Source organism: Macaca fascicularis, chromosome 17 (genome assembly GCF_037993035.2).
Source record: "Macaca fascicularis isolate 582-1 chromosome 17, T2T-MFA8v1.1".
NCBI lineage: Eukaryota > Metazoa > Chordata > Mammalia > Primates > Cercopithecidae > Macaca > Macaca fascicularis.
Window position 1 is genome coordinate 80,827,882 of NC_088391.1, and position 19,805 is coordinate 80,847,686.

The window sequence follows — 19,805 nt, forward strand, 5'->3', positions numbered from 1 at the left end:
TTCCTTATCACAAGTTGCATTGGAAACATCTTCCACACGTCTTCACCTGCAACCAAATTTCCCACTCTCCCCTCACCCTGTCAGCCTTTGCCGGTACTCCTTACAACTGTAAGCCCACGTGCTTTTCAGAGAAGCATCCTTCTAAATACATGTTTTTACTCAAATACTCAAGTAAAATTTAAATTTTATCCCCCTTAAGATGAAAAAGTGGTCAACATTTCCTTGCTTCTAAAAGTCATTACAAATTGTTCCATCTTGGCCTTGGAATTTAGAAGGTAAAGCAGAAGCAGGCACAGCACATGGTGAGATAGGTAGCAAGAAGAGAAAGTGGGGAGGTGCCATACTCTTTTAAGCAACTAGATCTTGCTGAACTACCAGAGCAAAAACTTACTCATCACCAAGAGAATGGCACTAAGTCATTCATGGCAAATCTGCCTGCATGGTTTAATACCTCCCACTAGGCCCCACTTTCAACATTGGGGATTGCATTTCGACATAAGATTCAGAGGAGACCCACATTTAAACCATGTCAAAACATTCTTTGGAGATCATGCTCCCTCACTAAACTACCTTCATCACATAGCATTATCATCATGTAGATATAAGGATGTCTTCCATAAATGTAAGAATGTGGTTGCCAAATACTAACTAAATCTTTGACACACTCGTTTCAAGATATAAACTCAGAAAATACGCCTCATATTTTTGTCTGAAGACTACCTCTATGATCTTGAACATAAGGAAATCCATCATATTTTCTAAATGAGAAAACAGAATTTCCATATTTAGCAAAGTAAATTTTCAAAAATCTGGTGTTTTATAACTCATAGCAGGAATTGAGATGTGGATTGCGCAAACCTTAGATTAGAAGTCCATAACTGCAAAGCACTATCTAAATAACCTGTGTGTGAAATGACACTTGCAGAATATCACAGATTGATTTCTGTGAGAATTGATTTCTGCAAGAATAAATTGAATTGATTTAAAGGATAGATTAATACATGGGTAGTGTTGATGGAATTTTCCACAGCATTTGTGTGAGCAATAAAACATTATTATTGACTGGCCAAATCATGGAAAACAGGAAGGATTTTAACAAATGGAAATGCAGATGACACATTATTTCAAGTGGTGGTAAATGCATGAGGAAGGGAAAGCATAAGCTATGTTTATTTTCACAAAGGTTATAAATAGTGAGTAGACACTACCGATGGAAAATGGTTTAGATCACATTTTGAAACACGCTGAAGAGATTTTTTTTTAGCTTAATTTAATCAGGGGATTTTGATCAGTGATGTGTTTTAGAGAGATCAATCTTCAAGTGGAACTTTAAAGGATGAATTAGAGCAGAAAAAAAACAACTGGTGTTGGCAAGCTAATTGCCAAGCCTTTACAAGAGTCAGAGAGAGAGGTACAGAAAAGCTGATCTGGGATGAAGACAATGGGAAAGAAAACAGGAAAGGGAAGGCATACAAAAAACGTACTTAACAACTGTCTCGAACATGGAAGTTAGAAGAGAGAAGGCATGGTTTTATTGTTAATTATAAAATAGAAACTGATTAGATCAAGCTTTTCATTTTTAGGACATATGTATGACATTCATTTTGATAAGTTCCTATTTAGATGACAGTGTGCTCATTTATTTAAAATATTCTTATATTGAAAATATAGCTTGAGAGCTACCAGATCTAAACACAGTATGGTGATGAACAACTTGTATAGAAGACAATATCCGGTCAAAGTAAAAGCCAGACTGTCCAGGTCACAAACAATTCATAAACATACTCCATTTCCTAAAATCTTTCCATTTTCCTCTCTTGTCAACTTTGGGCTTTATTTCCGTTTTTTTCATCCGGTAGTCAGCTCCTGAACAGTTATAATGATTGAGTGGTTTTGAGCATCAGTACTTTTCCTTGGTAATGGCTTTAAATACAGCTTTGAATTTAATTAGCTTGTAGCCTCTTTGGGCAACAACTTTACCAAAATTTACCCAGAGATTCCAGCACCAGAACCAAACTTCAGCCAGAATGTCTAATTCTGCTCACCTCTTTTCCGTATGACTTTATCCCTATCCCCATAAACCTCTACAGACAGTGGGGCACCAGACAGGAGATAAAGAGAGTAGCCAGGGCTAAAATACGAATATATTGAAATTTCTTCCACAGGAGGAATAATTGAAATTTTCAGTCATAGATCACCATTTCTGGTTGAACTGTGTCTCTTGAAAAAAAAAAAAAAAAAACCAGTATGTCAAACTTCTAATTCTATCACCTGTAAATATGATCTTATTTGGAAATAGGGTCTTTGCAGAGATAATTAAGTTAAGATAATGTCATACTTTTTTAGGGTGGGCCCTAATCCAATGATTGCTATCTTTGTAAAGAGAGGGAAATTTAGACACAGGCACCCAGGTTGAGGCTATGTGAAGATGGAGGCAGAAATTAGAATGATGTATCCATAAGCAAAGGAATGACATAGTTTGTTGGCAATGACCAGAACCTAGAATGAGGTAAAGAAAGATTCTTCCTCTCGTGCCTTCAAAGAGAGCATAGACTTGCTGACAACTTGATTTTAGACTTCTAGACTCCCAAACTGAGAGAATAAGTGTTTTAAGTCAGTAGTTTGTGCTATTTTGTTACAGCATCCATTAGAAACTAATACAGCTGTAGTGGCATTTGTAGTATTTCAAAACTTTCCATATATTTGTGGTAATATTTTCCTGAAGAATCTTTTAAGATTATTGTAAGAACACGTGCAGTTCTTTTGACATCATCCATCTTATTATGATGTTTCATTTAAGGAAATATGTGTTTTCATTTACTAATTTATTTTAACTTCTAGCCATATGCACTGCTTTCAAAATTGGGTGTTATAATTTTAATCTCAGGGAATTCCCACTAGAGTCAAGAGATGGTATGCATGATCTAACCAGCACATTTATGACTGCTATCATAATCACATATTGTGAATGATAAAGTCACCTTGCAATGGCTCTATCTCCCCTCCCTAGACTTTGCATTGTAAAGTAGAAGGGTAACACAGTTTTCAATTTCTGAAAAAAGAGACAGATAGATGATAGTTATAGATAGATCATAAGGTGATTGTTTCTGCAGAATAATATCACATGTTCTTTTTTGGGAGAGGTATAAGTAAAAGATGGGGGAGTGGATTCAATGATATTTTTATGTTAGAAATGGTAAAAAAAAAATTAAAAGATGCTGAGAAACTTGCTATACAATAAAATCAAAACAAGCAAATACCTTTATTTTCTTTGAAATACAAAGAAAAAAGACTGATTTTCTGATAATGACTATATGTGTACTAGCTTCGGAAGTGGGTTCTTCTGTTTAAATAATTAAGAACATGATGAATAAGTGCTAATACTAAGGATGAAAGAAAAAAGAAAAAAGATCAAGCATAGGCCTTGCTTTGATGGGGTTCTCAAGTCGAAGGTGTTTCCAGGAAACACCAAGTTGGTAGTAGGAAATGCTTAACCCTGAAAAAAAGTCTCAAGATCAGAAGTGTTTCTAAGGTTGAGAACAATACCTTGCTAATTTGATTTATGTCTTTCTTAAAAATGGAATCCACTCTCCTGCCATTATGACATTTATATTGTATCACTATTTGGAAAGAATATAGCATAATTTTAACTAAATATTATATTTGCAAATTCAGACCCAAGTCTAAAATTAATATACTTTAAATATGTTCATTTAAAGACAGATTATTTAGTGACTATCTATGGAGTATTCTTTTGTGTTTAAGGCACATTCTTAGGTGATTAGAATATAAAAAGAGATAAAATAGATTAAAAGATACTTGTCAATAGATAATACAAATACATATAATAACTAACTATATGGCATTGAAATCTTAAGGTTTCACATTTTATGTGAAAATATAGAGCAGAGTAATGAAGATTTTAATAACTAGAGTGATATCATGTTTTAAATAAAATGGCAAGGTAGTCTCCATTAAGAAAATGACAGTTGAACAAAGTCTGTCTGATGCACATGGCAAGATCTAAATCAAGTAAAAGAAGCTGAGCTTACTTTGTTTTTAAAATCCTAAGTAAGGAACAAAGGTTTAGGGCCCTTTTGCTGCCAACCATGAGGATATGAGCATGTATTTTGGTGAAGGCATTGCATCTGTCTCTGAGGATCCCATTTAGACTAAATAATTAAAACATTAGGCACAGATTGTACTAGAAACACAGTGAATGTATTACTTCACAAGTGATCACATTCCCTTTGAGGTGTGTGAATACAGAATTTAATTAAAAAGTATCACAATTAGATAATCAATAGTCTGCCACTGAAGTTATTACCATGCAGAAGACACAGACATTACCCTTTAGAAGACATTTTCTCACTGCACTGCTTAATTTCACATAATTTTTTCCCCACAAACTTGCACATTCTAGGAAATAAACTAAATAATAAAACTAAAGCAGAATTGTACTACTGAATGTGCTAAATAACTAAAAAAAAAAAAGCTTTAATATATAATAAAAGCAAAGTAGCAGATAAAAAATATAAAGATTGCTTTTTGCAATTATCTTTTTTTTTTTTTACAAAAAAAGTATTTTAGAATTTTTAATTCCTAAGACAATTAGGTGTTAGTGATAAATACAGGATTATATCACACAATTGGCCTAACAGCTCAGTAGATTGTGACATATATATAAAAAACCCATTTTATATATATATGTAGTGTGGGGAGCAATATATATTATATTATATATTATATATTTTATGGAGCTATCTCCATAATATATGTATACACATATATATATAAATAATGTAACACAAAAGATAAACACTGCATAGAATATCTAAAAGAAAAAAATAGTAAACACCTCCAAACAAATTAATCATTTTATAAATGTATAATGAACTTAATGCAAACAACTTTACAATGCAATTCCAGGTGTGGTAGCTATGCCTGTAATCCCAGCACTCTGGAAGACTGAAGCGGGATGATCACACGAGGTCAGGAGTTTGAGACCAGCCTGAGCAACATAGCGAGACCCCAATCTCCACAAAAACAACAACACAAATTTGCCAGGTATGGTGGTAGTCTGTAGTCCCAGCTGATATGGTTTGGCTATGTCCCCACCCATATATCATCTTGAATTGTAATTCCCACATGTTGTGGGAGGAACCTAGTAGGAGGCGATTGAATTATGGGGGTGGATCTTTCCTGTGCTTTTCTAGTGATAGTGAATGAGCCTCATGAGGTCTGATGGTTTAAAAAATGGGAGTTTTCCTGAAAAAGTTCTCTCTTTTTGCCTGCTGCCATCCATGTAAGATGTAACTTGCTCCTCCTTCCCTTCCACCATGACTGTGAGGCCTCCCCAGCCATGTGGAGCTGTAAGTCCATTAAATCTCTTTCTTTTGTAAACTGCGCAGTCTCAGATATGTCTTTATCAGCAACGTGCAAACAGGCTAATATAGTAAATTGGTAACAGTAGAGTGGGATGCTGCTGAAAAGATATCTGAAAATGTGGAGACGACTTTGGAAATGGGTAACAGGCAGAGATTGGAACAGTTTGGAGGGCTCAGAAAAAGACAGGGAAATCTGGTAAAGTTTGGAACTCCCTAGAGACTTGCTGAATGGCTTTGATCAAAATGCTGAATATAATATGAACAACGAAACCCAAGCTGAGGTGGTCTCAGATGTAGATGAGGAACTTGTTGGGAAATCTCCAACAAGTTCCCAAGTGACAGAGGGTCACTGTCCTCTAGACCCCAGATTGGTAGATTGGTAGATCCAGTCTCAGCTTGCACCATGTGCCTGGAAAAGCCACAGACACTCAACATCAGCCCATGAAAGTAGCCAGGAAGGATGTAGTAACCTGCAAAGCCACAGGAGCAAGAGTTGCCCAAGACCATGGAAATTCACCTTTTTTTTTTTTTTTTTTTCTGAGATGGAGTCTCGCTCTGTCGCCCAGGCTGGAGTGCAGTGGCCAGATCTCAGCTCACTGCAAGCTCCGCCTCCCGGGTTCACGCCATTCTCCTGCCTCAGCCTCCCGAGTAGCTGGGACTACAGGCGCCCGCCACCGCGCCCGGCTAGATTTTTGTATTTTTTTTAAGTAGAGACGGGGTTTCACCATGTTAGCCCGGACACCTTTTGCATCACTGTTACCTGGATGTGAGACACAGAGTCAGAAAAGATCATTTTGGAGCTTTAAGATTTTACTACCTCATTGGATTTCAGACTTGCATGGGGCCTGTAGCCCCTTTGATTTGCTCAATTTCTCCCATTTGGAATGGCTGTATTTACCCAATGCCTGTACCCCCATTATATCTAGAAAATAACTAACTTTATTTTGATTTTACAGGCTCATAGGCGGAAGGGATTTGCCTTGTCTCAGATGAGACGTGGGACTGTGGACTTTTGAGTTAATGCCAAAATGAGTTAAAACTTTGGGGGACTGTTGAGAAGGCACAATTGGATATGAGATATAAGGACATAGATTTGGGAGGGGCAGGGACAGAATGATATGGTTTGGCTCTGTGTCTCTACCAAATCTCTTCTTGAATTGTAACTCCCAGAATTCCCATGTGAGGAATCCAGTGGGAGGTGACTGAATTTTGGGGGATGGGTCTTTCCTGCACTGTTCTCATGATAGTGAAGGAGTCTCATAAGATCTGATGGTTTTTAAAATGGGAGTTTTCCTGCACAAGCTCTCTTTTTTTGCCTGCTGCCATCCATGTAAGACATGACTTGCTCCCCCTTGCCTTCTATCATGATTGTGAGGCCTCCTCAGCCATGTGCAACTGTAAGTCTATTAAACTTCGTTCTTTTGTAAATTGCCCAGTCTTGGATATATCTTTATCAGCAGCATGAAAATGGACTAATACACCAGCTAATTAGCAGATTGAGGCAGGAGGATTGCTTGAGCTCAGAAGTTTGAAGCTGCAGTGAACTATGATTACATCACTGCACTCCAGGCTGGGTGACAGTGAAACCCCCATCTGAAAAAGCAATATGACCCGTCTTGGCCTCCCAAAGTGCAGGGATTACAGGTGTTGATCAACATGATGAAAACCTGTCTCTTCTAAAAATACAAAAAATTAGCCAGGCGTGGTGGCAGGCTCCTGTAATCCCAGCTACTCAGGAGGCCTGAGGCAGGATAATCGCTTGAACCCAGGAGGTGGAGGTTGCAGTGAGCTGAGATCGTGCCACTGCACTCCAGCCTGGGCAACGAAAGCAAAACCCTGCCTCAAAAAAAAAAAAAAAGAAGAAGAAGAAGAAAGAAAAGGAAAAGAAAAAGCAATACAAAAATGAAACAAAAATAAAAATAAAATAAAATGCAGTTTTGTTGGTTTACTTTGTTTCTTCACCCCTTTATCTCCTTAAAGGTTGTTCACATTAAAGTATTATATTGTTACCCTTTATTTAACTTAGTAACAGTCACATTGAGGGCTTAAGGAATCAAGGCAATTCTTTTTATTTTATATATATATATATTAAATATATATAATATATATACATTTTAACCAGGAACAAAATCTACTATCAAAGCATGCATATTTTTTATGAACTCTGGGTCCACATTCAGTTTTAGAGAATCACACGGTCACAGGTTTGCATAATAAAGGAACATAAATGTGTAAAGAACCTATTTCTATTTGAATGTTAACTTTCTTTTTTATGGGAAATATTGTCATAATCACTGATTTTAGTAAGTTATTTGCACAATGTAAATTGCATTTTGTAACAGCCTATGAGGGTCATCTGGTTCTCTTTCATTTGTAAAATTTGATCTGGACATTAGGAATATTCTGAGAGTATAGGTGGTGTTTTAATTAAATGACTGCTCTGACACTCTCTGAAGTTGTTATAGATTCAATAGATGAAAACATTTTGTGTATTTCAGTGAATATTTTGCTCTCTTTCTTCTACTACACACTTATAACGCATTTTTGTTTTTAGACGGAGTCTCCCTCTGTTGTGTCTGCACTCCAGGCTGGAGTGCAGTGTCTGATCTCGGCTCACTGCAACCTCCACCTCCCAGGTTCAAGTAATTCTCCTGCCTTGAGTACCTACGTGTGAGTAGCTGGGACTACAGGCACGTGCCACCACACCCAGCTAATTTTTTGTATTTTTAGTAGAGATGGGGTTTCACTGTGCTAGCCATGATGGTCTCGATCTCATGACCTCGTGGTCCGCCTGCCTCGGTTTCCCAAGGTACTGGGATTACCACCGTGCCTGGCTGCAAAATTTTCAAAACGGATTCTTTTCTTCTTTTAGACAACTTGATTTTTACACTTTGATCATCCTCTGCTTCCTTAAAGCATGTTCTATGGCAAAACACAGCATTATTTTAAAATATCAGATTATTTTCTTCTTTCAAATTTGAAGTTTGTGTATCTGTGTGTCCACACGTGCACGTCTGCAGATCTTTCTCTATTATATTGCTAAACATAAGGCACTGCATATATTTATCACAATTTATTTGTTTATATCTTATAAAACAAAGTGATCAGAAAAATAGCTTAGATGATGCCAATTTCTCCACTGAGAAAGCAAAGTCTAACATCATCAAAATATGTAAAAACTGACCATACGCAGTGACTCACGCCTGTAATCTCAACTCTTCGGGAGGCTGAGGCACACAGATCACTTGAAGTCAGGAGTTCGAGACCAGCCTGGCCAACATAGTGAAATCCTGTCCCTACTAAAAAATACAAAAATTAGCCAGGCATGGTGGTGCATGTCTGTAGTCCCAGCTACTTGAGAGGCTGAGGAAGGAGGATCACTTGAACTCAGGAGGCAGAGGTTGCAGCGATCCAAGATCACTTAGGAGATCAATATAATTTTGAAAATAATTCATACTAGGAAGGCATGAGATATATGGAGAATAGATGCTAACATTCTGAGAAGAACATTTGAAATTCAATGTTAGTGTAGTAAAAGATGCAATTGGTTAATTAAAGATATACTTGACAAGCAAGTATGTAGTGGGCTTTTTTCCCCTAAAACAAAAATATTCATTATAACAAAAAAGACCAAAATGTAGTGATGTGTGGCTTGTCAGTCAGATCCTCATTTTATTAGCCTGCCTTAATAATGATCTCAGTGAGGATAATGAACTTTCTTCAGACCTTCAACTACGTATCTTAATATTTTCTAGATAATATATATTATCTGGAGAACAGTTTTCCAAAATATGTTATTGGAATGTATTACAACCTTAGGACTTCATGAATTACGTAAAAGACAATTTTTTCAGGTATTTGAGGGTTTGAAATTTGTTCTGATGGGTATTTTTCATTTTTATTATATTCTTATGAGAGGAAATACAAATAATGATGCCATTTAAAAAATTATTAAAGCAGTGGTACAATCAGATTATTAAATTGGCTTCTGCAATCAGACAGAAATATATTGAAAGCTGCCTTCATTTATTTTCTCTGCTAGTTTGAGTTTCAGTTTCCTTAATCTAAAATTTATAATAATAATAATCTCTAACTTATAAGGATGTTTTGAAGATTTGATGAAGTAATGAAAGTAATCTCAGTAACTGTTTCACAGGACTAAATAATTTTGAATGAATAGTTTTTTTCATTTACATTATTGATGATAAGGATTGCTTAAATGTTATCTAATTATTCATTTATTTATCATATTGGAGACCAATTGGGCTAGTTAGAATATATAGTGACTAATGGAAAGGTAGTAGTTCTTTTCTATATAATAGCCTAATAAGGAATTTTTTAAATGTCATCTGGAATGGAGGCTAATAACCATGAAAGCTGTCTGGTACTTCTATTGCTGAGGTCTTCCATCAGGCCAAGGAGGAAAGTGTGAGGCTCTTTATGCAGGGTAGAGAAACTTGTGCTTTCACTTCCCCCCTTACAATATGGAATGAGATGGTGGATATTTTAATGGGAGGACTGTAAAGAAAATGATGCCTAAGTTATATAGCACTTTCACAGAACCATGTTTGTCACTGGCTTGTTCCTTAAGTTACTTCCGACAGATCGTTTTTCACTCCCAAACTGAACAGTTTCAATCTTTCTCTTCCTTTCTCACTCACTCTCTCTCTGAATGCTTTATATGAGTGCTTTGCATCTGATGCTTCAGACGCAGTGCATTTTTATAGTGAATAGTGTTCTTTGTGTATTCATGACAGAGCCTCATGTATTTACGACTATTTTTCTTTCCTCAATCTCTGACCAAGAAGAGAACAAGACCTGATGAATGTCAAGTAACTAGGAGATATAAATACCAAGTTTGTCTGAGTGACACAAGAGAGGTGAATTATTGAACATAAATGGATCATGTCAGCAAAGAATTGTGACTGGAATTTGTAATGGTTTATACTCTTTTTCCTTTATAGTAATCACAAATGGGAAAAATACAGATACCGCATTTAAACATTTAAAGCAGAACAATACATAATTACGAACCAAATAAAATCAACATCTCAGTAGCATATTCCGAATAATTAAAATTAAATCTGTTAGGTAAAATATGTCTTGCTTGCTTTTAATTTTATATAAATATTTAAACATTGACTTTATGACTCACAAGATATTTAAATCCCATAAGTAAACAAGACATTATTGATAAAATTAAAGTACATATAGGTTTATTCATATAAACATCCTTATTATTCTAGTAAAAATTGTTTAGGTTCTTGTTACTTTATGTACATAGTAATAGCTATATATATATATATAGGGATGTACATGCATATACACCATATATAGTAAAAAGAATATATACTGTCTATATAGTATGTGTGTGTATATGTATATAGTATGTGTGTGTGTATACATATATAGTATGTGTGTTTGTGTGTGTGTGTATATATATAAACAAGAACCTAAACAATTTTACATTTTAAACAGTTTTGCCGATATATATAAATACAACTATAAAAAAATTAACAACCTGTGAAATGCATTATAGTTATATTTATTTTAAATACAAGTTTATTTACACATTGTTTACTCATTAAGATCAATGTGCTCTCATTCATTGATTCAACAAAGAGCACATGTAATTAGTTGGTTAATGTGAAATTTTTAAAGTTCTGTTTGTAATTACCTAAAATTACAGAATGAAGAAATAAAAGCTAACAGCCTACTTCTAGGAAATTTCCTACATAAGTTATGTCTCCTCTCTTAGTGAGAGAATGAGAGAGAGAAAAACTGCTTAAAAGTTGGTATTTTTGAGTAAATCAGAAATAAGAATGCTAACCTCACTGGTCATCAAGAGTTGTTAGTACTTAAAAAAATTCATTAGTTACTACTAACTTAGTAGTTACCCAAAGAAAAGAAAACAAATTGAAGGGTAATAGTTATGTGTCAATTCTGTAAGTGATTCCTTGAAAGAGAAAAGAGCACCAGCTCCTTCTTCTGAAGTAATAGCCTTTAGAGAAGAAGATTAGCATAAACTGGAAACATTCATAGTCCCTATGGACAAAAGTCAAGAGGAGGAGTATCATAAATACCTGAGGCTTCATCACAAAATAGCATTGCAATAGTTGTCTTATGTTTATTCTGTTCCAAAATTATTAGAAAGTCATTCTCTAATTATACTTTGAACTGGAGGTGGAGACATCAATGGATTAAAATAGTCAATAAATTATACTGGGAACAATTGATATCCACATTCATCATTAAACATCCATCCCCAGCATTAATTTGACCTAGTTGTGTGAAATGAAGCCAAAAAGAACAAGAGAGTTAGCACCACTTCCTTCTTGGTTGTTATCTCTTAAGTTGTCTTTTTACCATGCACCTTCTTCCCTTACCTCCCCACCCCCATACACAAACGTATTTCTTGGAGCATGCTACTCTTGTTCAACTAGATTTAGATAATTTGTTTTTCTAAATAAAAGTTCTTTTTTGATAGTCAAATACTGTGCAAATGGCATATATACAAAAGTACTAAAGTAGACATGGCCCATTTATAAAACAGTAGGGAGATCATAGTACTCAAGTCAAATTTTCCCATGGAGTCAACTGAGGGATTAGAAGGCTAAAAATAGCTGTGTGCAGATTGATGATATTCTATGAAATTGCTTTAATAATTCAATTCACTATTCGAAGTGGCCTACATAAGATCTTATGTTTCAGAGCATCTCTGGCCAATAGAATTTTTTGTATTGATGGAAGTGTTACATAATCTGTGATGTCCAATGCAGTAGTTACTAGCCATATTAACATTTGGAGCACTTGAAACATGGCTTGTGTGACTGAACACTTGAATTTTAAATTGTATTTTCTATTAATTAATTTTAAATTAACTTTAAATATATGTAGATAGCTTTTGGCTCTTATATGTAGATATTCATTTGGGATGATAATATATGTATTATATATAGTATATGTAGTACATTCTAAATATATAAAGTATCATTTACATTCTATAATAGAAAATATAGATAGAATATATATATATACACAAATAGAACTTTAGGCTTACAAAAAGGCTCCTAACACTAACACTTTACTTAACTATACTACAATTTTTTCAACAAAGAAATTAACATTTATATAATATTATTAATTAAGCTACAGTTGACCTTCCACATCCTTGGACTGGAACAAACACATATGAAAAATAATCAGAAAACAAAACCAAAAAATAGCAATACAATCATAAAAAATACAAATAAGGAACCAATACAACATAACAACTATTTATATAGCATATGCATTGAATTAGGTGTTATATGTAATTTAAAGTATAGAGGAGGATTTGCCTATATTATAAGCCAGTAGTATGCCATTTTACATAAGGGACTTGAGCATGTGGTCATTGTGGTATCTGCCAAGGTCCTGGAAACAATCCCTCTTGGATACAGAGGAAAGATTTTATAGTCTTTTTTTTCAAGGTTACTGGGTTTCTTCACTCATGCCCTTTTGTTTTTCTACTGGAATCCAAAGCAGCCTTCCGTGTTACATTTAGTTTTAATTTCTCCTTAGTCTCTTCTAATCAGTGTCAATCCTTAGTTATTCTTTGTATTTAATGACTGACATTTCTGAAAAATAATTGTTAGGTTTTTGTTGTTGTTGTTAATTTGGTGGACTGTCCTTCCTATTGGGATATTCTCCCATAATTAGACTGAGATTGTGCCCTTTAGGCAAGATCATCATAGAAGTGATGGTCTTAGTATATCACATCAGGGAATACAAGGTGTTGGTATTTATTATTATTGTTATCCTGTTCAATTGGTTGAGGAAATTATGCAATTTTTTTGGTTTGTTTGTTTTTGTGACGAGTCTTGCTCTGTCGCCAGGCTGGAGTGCAGTGGCATGATCTCAGCTCACTGCAACCTCCGCCTCCTGGGTTCAAGCGATTCCCCTGCCTCAGCCTCCCGAGTAGCTGGGATTACAGGCACATGCCACCACGCCCAGCTAATTTTTTGTATTTTTTAGTAGAGATTGGGTTTCACCATGTTGGCCAGATGGTCTCAATCTCCTGACCTTGTGATCTGCCCTCCTCGGCCTCCCAAAGTGCTGAGATTACAGGCATGAGCCACTGTACCTGGCCAAGATTTCTTCACAATAAACGTATTATGTTTTTCCTTTGTAATTAATAAATACTTTAGGAGAGGTAATTTGAATATATGCCAATATCATATTTTTTCTCATATGTATGCTCAATAATTTTCTCACTTATTGGCCGGGCATGGTGGCTCACACCTGTGGTCCCAGCACTTTGGGAGGCTGAGTGGGGTAGATCCTGGGGTCCGGAGATCGAGATCATCCTGGCCAATATGGTGAAACCCCATCTCTACTGAAAATACAATAATTGGCTGGGCATGGTGTCTCGCACCTGTAGTCCCAGCTATTAGGGAGGCTGAGGTTGGAGAATCGCTTAAACCCAGGAGGCAGAGGTTGCAGTGAGCTGAGATTGCGCCACTGCACTCCAGCCTGGCCACAGAGCAAGACTTTTGTCAAAAAAAAAAAAATACATACCAGTTATTTATTTAAATCATTAGAATAAACTCATAGACATTTATTTCATTCTATATATTATACTTTCATATTTATCTTATTTAAATTATTTCTTTCTTGGCCTTTGGTAATTACATAAACATAATAACAAATGGTTGGTTGTACAGTCGTATGATTGAATACTATGTATTAAACTCATCTTTTAAACTTTTTAATGTTTAATAATACTGAATACATGTAATAACTATTTAACAATATAGAACATTTAAATAAAATATGTTAAATTTCCAAAAATATTCAAATATTGCTGAAGTTAAAAAATTCATTGGGATTTTGAAGGTATCATGGAAGAATATTCTATTATTTTACACTATGGAAAATTAATCCCAGAAAAAAATAGTTAATGGGGAAGAATGTACAACTGAAAAATTAGGAAAACAAGTTCAAGATGAGTCTATTTTGATACTACATGATAATAATTCATTCTCTTTCTTTTTTTCCACTTTTTTCCTGGTGTTTGTTTCTTCCCTGTTTTATCTATTTTCTAAGTATTCATATACACACATACATAAATGCATATACATAGTTAGTACCTTAATTATCTCCAAAACCTTATTTTATTTACCATTAAAGGGACACCCTAATATTCTTTAAATACTTTTGTCCCTAGTGCATTATTTATCTAAATGGTATGTTACAATCTTTTCAGTAGTAACTCATAATAATTTGCACTCATTTAGTTTGCAGGAAACTTTAAAGCCTAAGTAACATTTTTACTATATAGAAATAGACAAGAATTCCTTATTATGTTAACTGTATGTTTTTTATTCTAATAGCTTTAAAATATTTAAGGAAAAGTAAGCTTACAATTATTTAAAGTCCTGATCAAAATACAAATGTAGTTTGTTACTTAAGAATTCTTTAGTTTTACTTTGCAGAAAGTCTCTGGCTGAGTCTTTAGAAGTTCAAATTTAGATAATGTATTATAAAACCATATGTTGTCATGTTTGAACAATTCATTCTAATCCAGTTTACTTTTATTTCAAAAAAAATAAAATATTACTAACAAAAGAGTTCAGGTTTTAGTTTCATTGTGAACACTACGTAAAACAAACTTGGAATATTAATGTTACTACTGAGTAATAAATGGACTTGCTGCCTGGTGCACATAGAGGCCAATCTCATGGCATTGGCTTTTGAAAAAAGAAAAGCTTTATTGTGAGTCAACTGGCAAGGAGATAAGATAAAATGCTAAAATCTGTCTCCTCGGCTGGGATTTGGGTTGGGTTTTTTAAGCACAGGGCACTGAGGTATAATCTGATTGGATCTTACAATAAGGAGATGCCAGGAGGCATGACCTGATTGGATTCTGCCATGGGGTAACTCTAAATCTTGGTCTGATTGGATCTTGGATCCTGCTAAATGGTATTTGTTTCTTGATTCTGTCTCTGCTCCTTTGTTCCAAAACTTAGGTCCTCCCCTGTGATTACACAGTCTTCATCTGAGCATACTCAGCCTAGATGACCTTCAATCTGGGGGTCCATGGCAACTAAAAACAATTCACAACTTTGTTACATTAAGTTGAATAAGATTGGTCTGATGTAGATAACAGTGTGCCCATGGTGACAGTAGGTCAAGGAGAAGGTCGGAAGCACAGAAATTGTGTAAATAGAAAATTCTGAAATACAGCCTGAGGAAAAATGTGTAAGCAAGGGTATTTCCGTGAAATAATTTATCTTCCTAAAGGCACACATCTGAATATCACTGGGAAAAGTAATTACAATCCTGTTCTCTATATTTAAAAAGCACGACACCGTTTAACTGCTCCTTTAGAATGAATCAAAATTTCAGAATTTCCAATGAGATGTAAAAGTATTGCTTTTATACCTTGGAACAAACAGAAACCTTAGCAAGGAACATAATACTAAGTATTTTATTTTGCTTAAATTTCTACGACTTAAACCACTTGGAACTAAATTTATACTCACTAAAACTTTTGCAATGACTATTTCTGAGAATATAACAGTAGGAACCACACAAATTGGATTCACTTAGAATCTTTTTATGCTTTTACTTAATGAAATAAAAAGGAAACTCAGCTTTATTTATTACAGCTAATAAATTTTAAAAGTTACAACCTTCAAATTTGAATGGAATGTTAAATGGTTATGGTACAAACATGAAGTCAAGAGTTTTGCAATGAAGCACTATATTGCAACAACATCCTGCAATATTTTTGCATGATTAAATACAAATTGTATTCAGTGGTACGAAAGGCATAAGAACAAATCAAAAGAAATCAGGAAACACTTTGAAACACTTTGTTTGCAATATTGCAAACACTTTGAAATTATACATTTATATAAATGTATACTGTATACATTTTTGTAAATGTTGATATCATTGGAAACTACTTATAATGTTGTTTTTAGTATGCTATTTTAAGTTAGGTATGAGAAACTCAAGCAATTGACAAATGATTTAATTTATTCTTTTTATAAGCACCAAGCACAGTATTAGGCAGTGTGAGCATAAAAATTATTGTCAGCTTTTTTACCTGACAGAATGTTTAAAATTATTAAGAAGAAGACAGAAGAATGACTAGAAAAATATAATATGTTGTGCATATTACCATAGGTATGAGGTGTAGGTAAGCATAAGTTTATTGAGATTTAACAGATGGAGCAATTAACTATCATTAAAAACAGATAAAATTACTGCAGTGGAAGAGGCTAGCCCAAATGTAAAAGGAAAGAGGCCATTTGGTTAGGTTCAGAAAATAAATTCTATATTAATAATTGAACATATTTTACTCTAGCTAAAGTAGAGCATTGGTCAAAAAAAAAAAAAAAAAAAAAAAAAAAAAAGGTGGAGGAGGCTATAAAAATAATCTAGCTAATTTCCAAGTTAACAAACTTTGGAAAATTACATACACATCCTGGTAATTTGGTGTGTGACCAGAAGTTTCTAACATAGTATATTACAATTGCCATATAGATATTCAAGAAGAGAGGAAACATAACTGCAATAATGTTTAAACAGGATTGAGAGTTAACCTGATGCTGACTCACAATACCAGTGAAACAGAAAATGGTAAGCCTGTTTGACATGGTATAAAAATGAATGAGGCACTTTTCAATACTAATTATTAACCAAGAACCTGAATGTAGACCATTTGAGCAACAAATCCTGTCTCTTCATTTCAAAAATAAAATCTTGTACCAAGTTCAAAATGGTTCAGGTTTCTTTCTATTGTACAGTGAGTGCTCTTTGAAGCAAACTGAATTTTTCTTTTCATTTCACTATTTATCTCATCCCCAAATATTTTTTCTAAATTTGCAACTATCAGCAAAGACACTGGTAAGATATTGCTTCCCATAAAACATACTTCATATGCAGAACTGAATGTAAGGCAAAAAATCGGTAGAAATCAGAAAGAAATACAAATCGATGTCTACCATCTGATAATAGGGTCAAATAGCAAAACATTGAGGAAACAATAATATTTTCATCACAATTTATCAGATAACCTAAACATCAAAATTTGGATGTTGGGCCAAGAGTTTTACATTTAACGTACATATCCAGGATGAACTAAAGTATTTAAGTCTCATCAAATTGGAAGAGAGAGGGGCTCAGAACAATGTTTATCAAGTTTCTACTAAAACATAGGCTTTGGAATAATTTGTTCTTATTTGAGCATGTGCACCACCACACCTGGCTAAGAACTAACCATTTAAAGAGAATATACTGTAAGGTAAGGAGCCAAGATAAGTGAAAATTGGAAATGGTATACAGAAAGCACCAATGACCTAAAATGCCCAATAGAAAAATTAAAAAACATAAGTTGTAAAATTAATACTGATACATAAAATACGAGTCAGAAACATGCAGAAGAGATCTCTCTAAATGCAAGTAGAAAATCTTTCTGAAAAGAAGGATGGATGAGGTGATCTATATGGAAAAAAGCAGAAACCTAACATAAGAACACAGGCACTTTAGAAAAATGAATAAGTGTAATCACAATGAAAGCTATAAAACAAACATTTCCAAGATGATTAAGGAGCCTCCTTTTTAAGAAGCCATTTATTACTATATTTCCCCCAAAAAGCAATTGAGATCTTTAGAGGGCCTGAAAATATATCACACATACATTTTTACATAGTTGGATAAAAATATCATAATATATCAAGTAAAGATTTCTTTTTATCAAATGAACAAGTACTGGATTAGTGATTTCTCAACAATATTTATATAAGAATATATGGAATATTTATATAAGAATGTTATCAGATCTTTAAATAACAAAGTTTATGACACATGAAATTAATATCCAGCCAAATTCTCTTTCATAAATTGAGGCAATGAAAATGTCTTTATAAATGCAAGAACCTAGAAAATCTAACATTTACATATGGTAATTGAAGAAAATGGAGAGTATGATAAAGGCAAACGGGTTATAAACTGTGAGTACTAACTCAGGATTGAGAAATGGACTATAACTGGGCAAGGGGATGTGGAATTTGGTCAAAGTACATTTGTAAATTGGAAGTAAAATTAGCTTAAATAATAAAATATAACTAACACATATATACTACTAAAATCCACAATAAGGACATAATTGTCTGTCTCAGAGTTTATTTTTAAAATCTGAGAAAAGCATAGGACAAAAAGATGTGAAGGTGATTGTGCAGACAAAGTGCTCAAAACTATTCTGTCATTTTTTTCTCTCTCAATAATATGATATAAATGAGTAGCGAGGTGAATGCTTGAAAACTCCTCAGTGATACGACTTAAACAAGCAGGTGTATCTACCCAAAACACTGAATATAGGAACATGGGTTATTTCACTGTATATTTCTTGCCTGGATTAGTATACTGTTTAAAGAGATCACACTTATGTGTCAGGAGCCTTTATGATAGTTCTTTGATCTCCAAAGCTTTAGGGCTGAAAAGATTTGGAAGCTGTTGTCAGTAATGGCAGAGAAAAAGCTGCCATCGTATTTGATATCCCTTTGATATTTGGCCTCTTTTTAGTTGTATGGATTCAGAAATCTTTTAGGGTCATGCAGTGATATACGTGGATAATACTTTTGTCTTAAAATCTAGATAAAAAGTATATTTTTAAAATTTATTATTGAATATCTTTAGTCCCAAATTATAAAAACCTAATATTATTTAAAATACAGTTTTTCTTGTATGCCTTGGTCTTTTAATGAGTATAGATGAAATAAAATAGTTATGTGTCAGAATTCCAGTTTCGTTACAATTCCAGACAAAAGGATTGGAGTACATAATTTTTGCTGAGTAAATTATGTAATATAAATAAAACATAACAATGCACTAATGAAATATCAATGTTATTGAAATATCAAATGTTTCCCCCTTAGTTTTATTTCTCTAATTCACTTAGAACTAATAAAAGTTGAATTAGAAGGCAAGATGAAATAAAGATTTTAAATTAATTTATCAGAATCATTGCTAAAGTGATAATTTCTTTGGATAAATTAATTAAACAGAGAAATAGAAAAGTAAATGAGGTGAAGGAAACTTTATCTGAAGGGTATTCTTTAATAATTTTATTTTCAGAAAGACTTGTTTTCTCCAAGAAATAATCTAACCTATTTTAAAATTTCTAGGTAAAGCATTATTTACTAGACTTAGTCTTAATAAGCACTAAGGCTTCAAACTTTAAAAGACACAAAAATGGAATTTATGCCTTTACTCTTAATAAATTGGACTGTCAGGAAAGAGGACAACATTCTATGTGTTCCAACAGGAAACAGACAACTCTTTGTTGAGAAGTATCATTTGCATAAAATGTAGTATCTGAATTTTCTTCTAGGTTCTTCTCAAAACTCAAATATATAACTGTGCCAA

General features: G+C 33.8%; 1 long non-coding RNA gene across 1 annotated transcript in view; it reads left to right on the top strand.

Annotated features, from left to right (window-relative positions):
- The window catches only part of LOC135968123 (uncharacterized), a 39,339-nt gene extending 33,421 nt beyond the window's left edge, over positions 1-5,918 (top strand). Inside the window, exon 3 of the long non-coding RNA XR_010582632.1 lies at positions 4,930-5,918. This is a non-coding gene — a long non-coding RNA (uncharacterized lncRNA). The remainder of the gene's footprint in view (positions 1-4,929) is intronic.
- Positions 5,919-19,805: the final 13,887 nt, after the last annotated feature.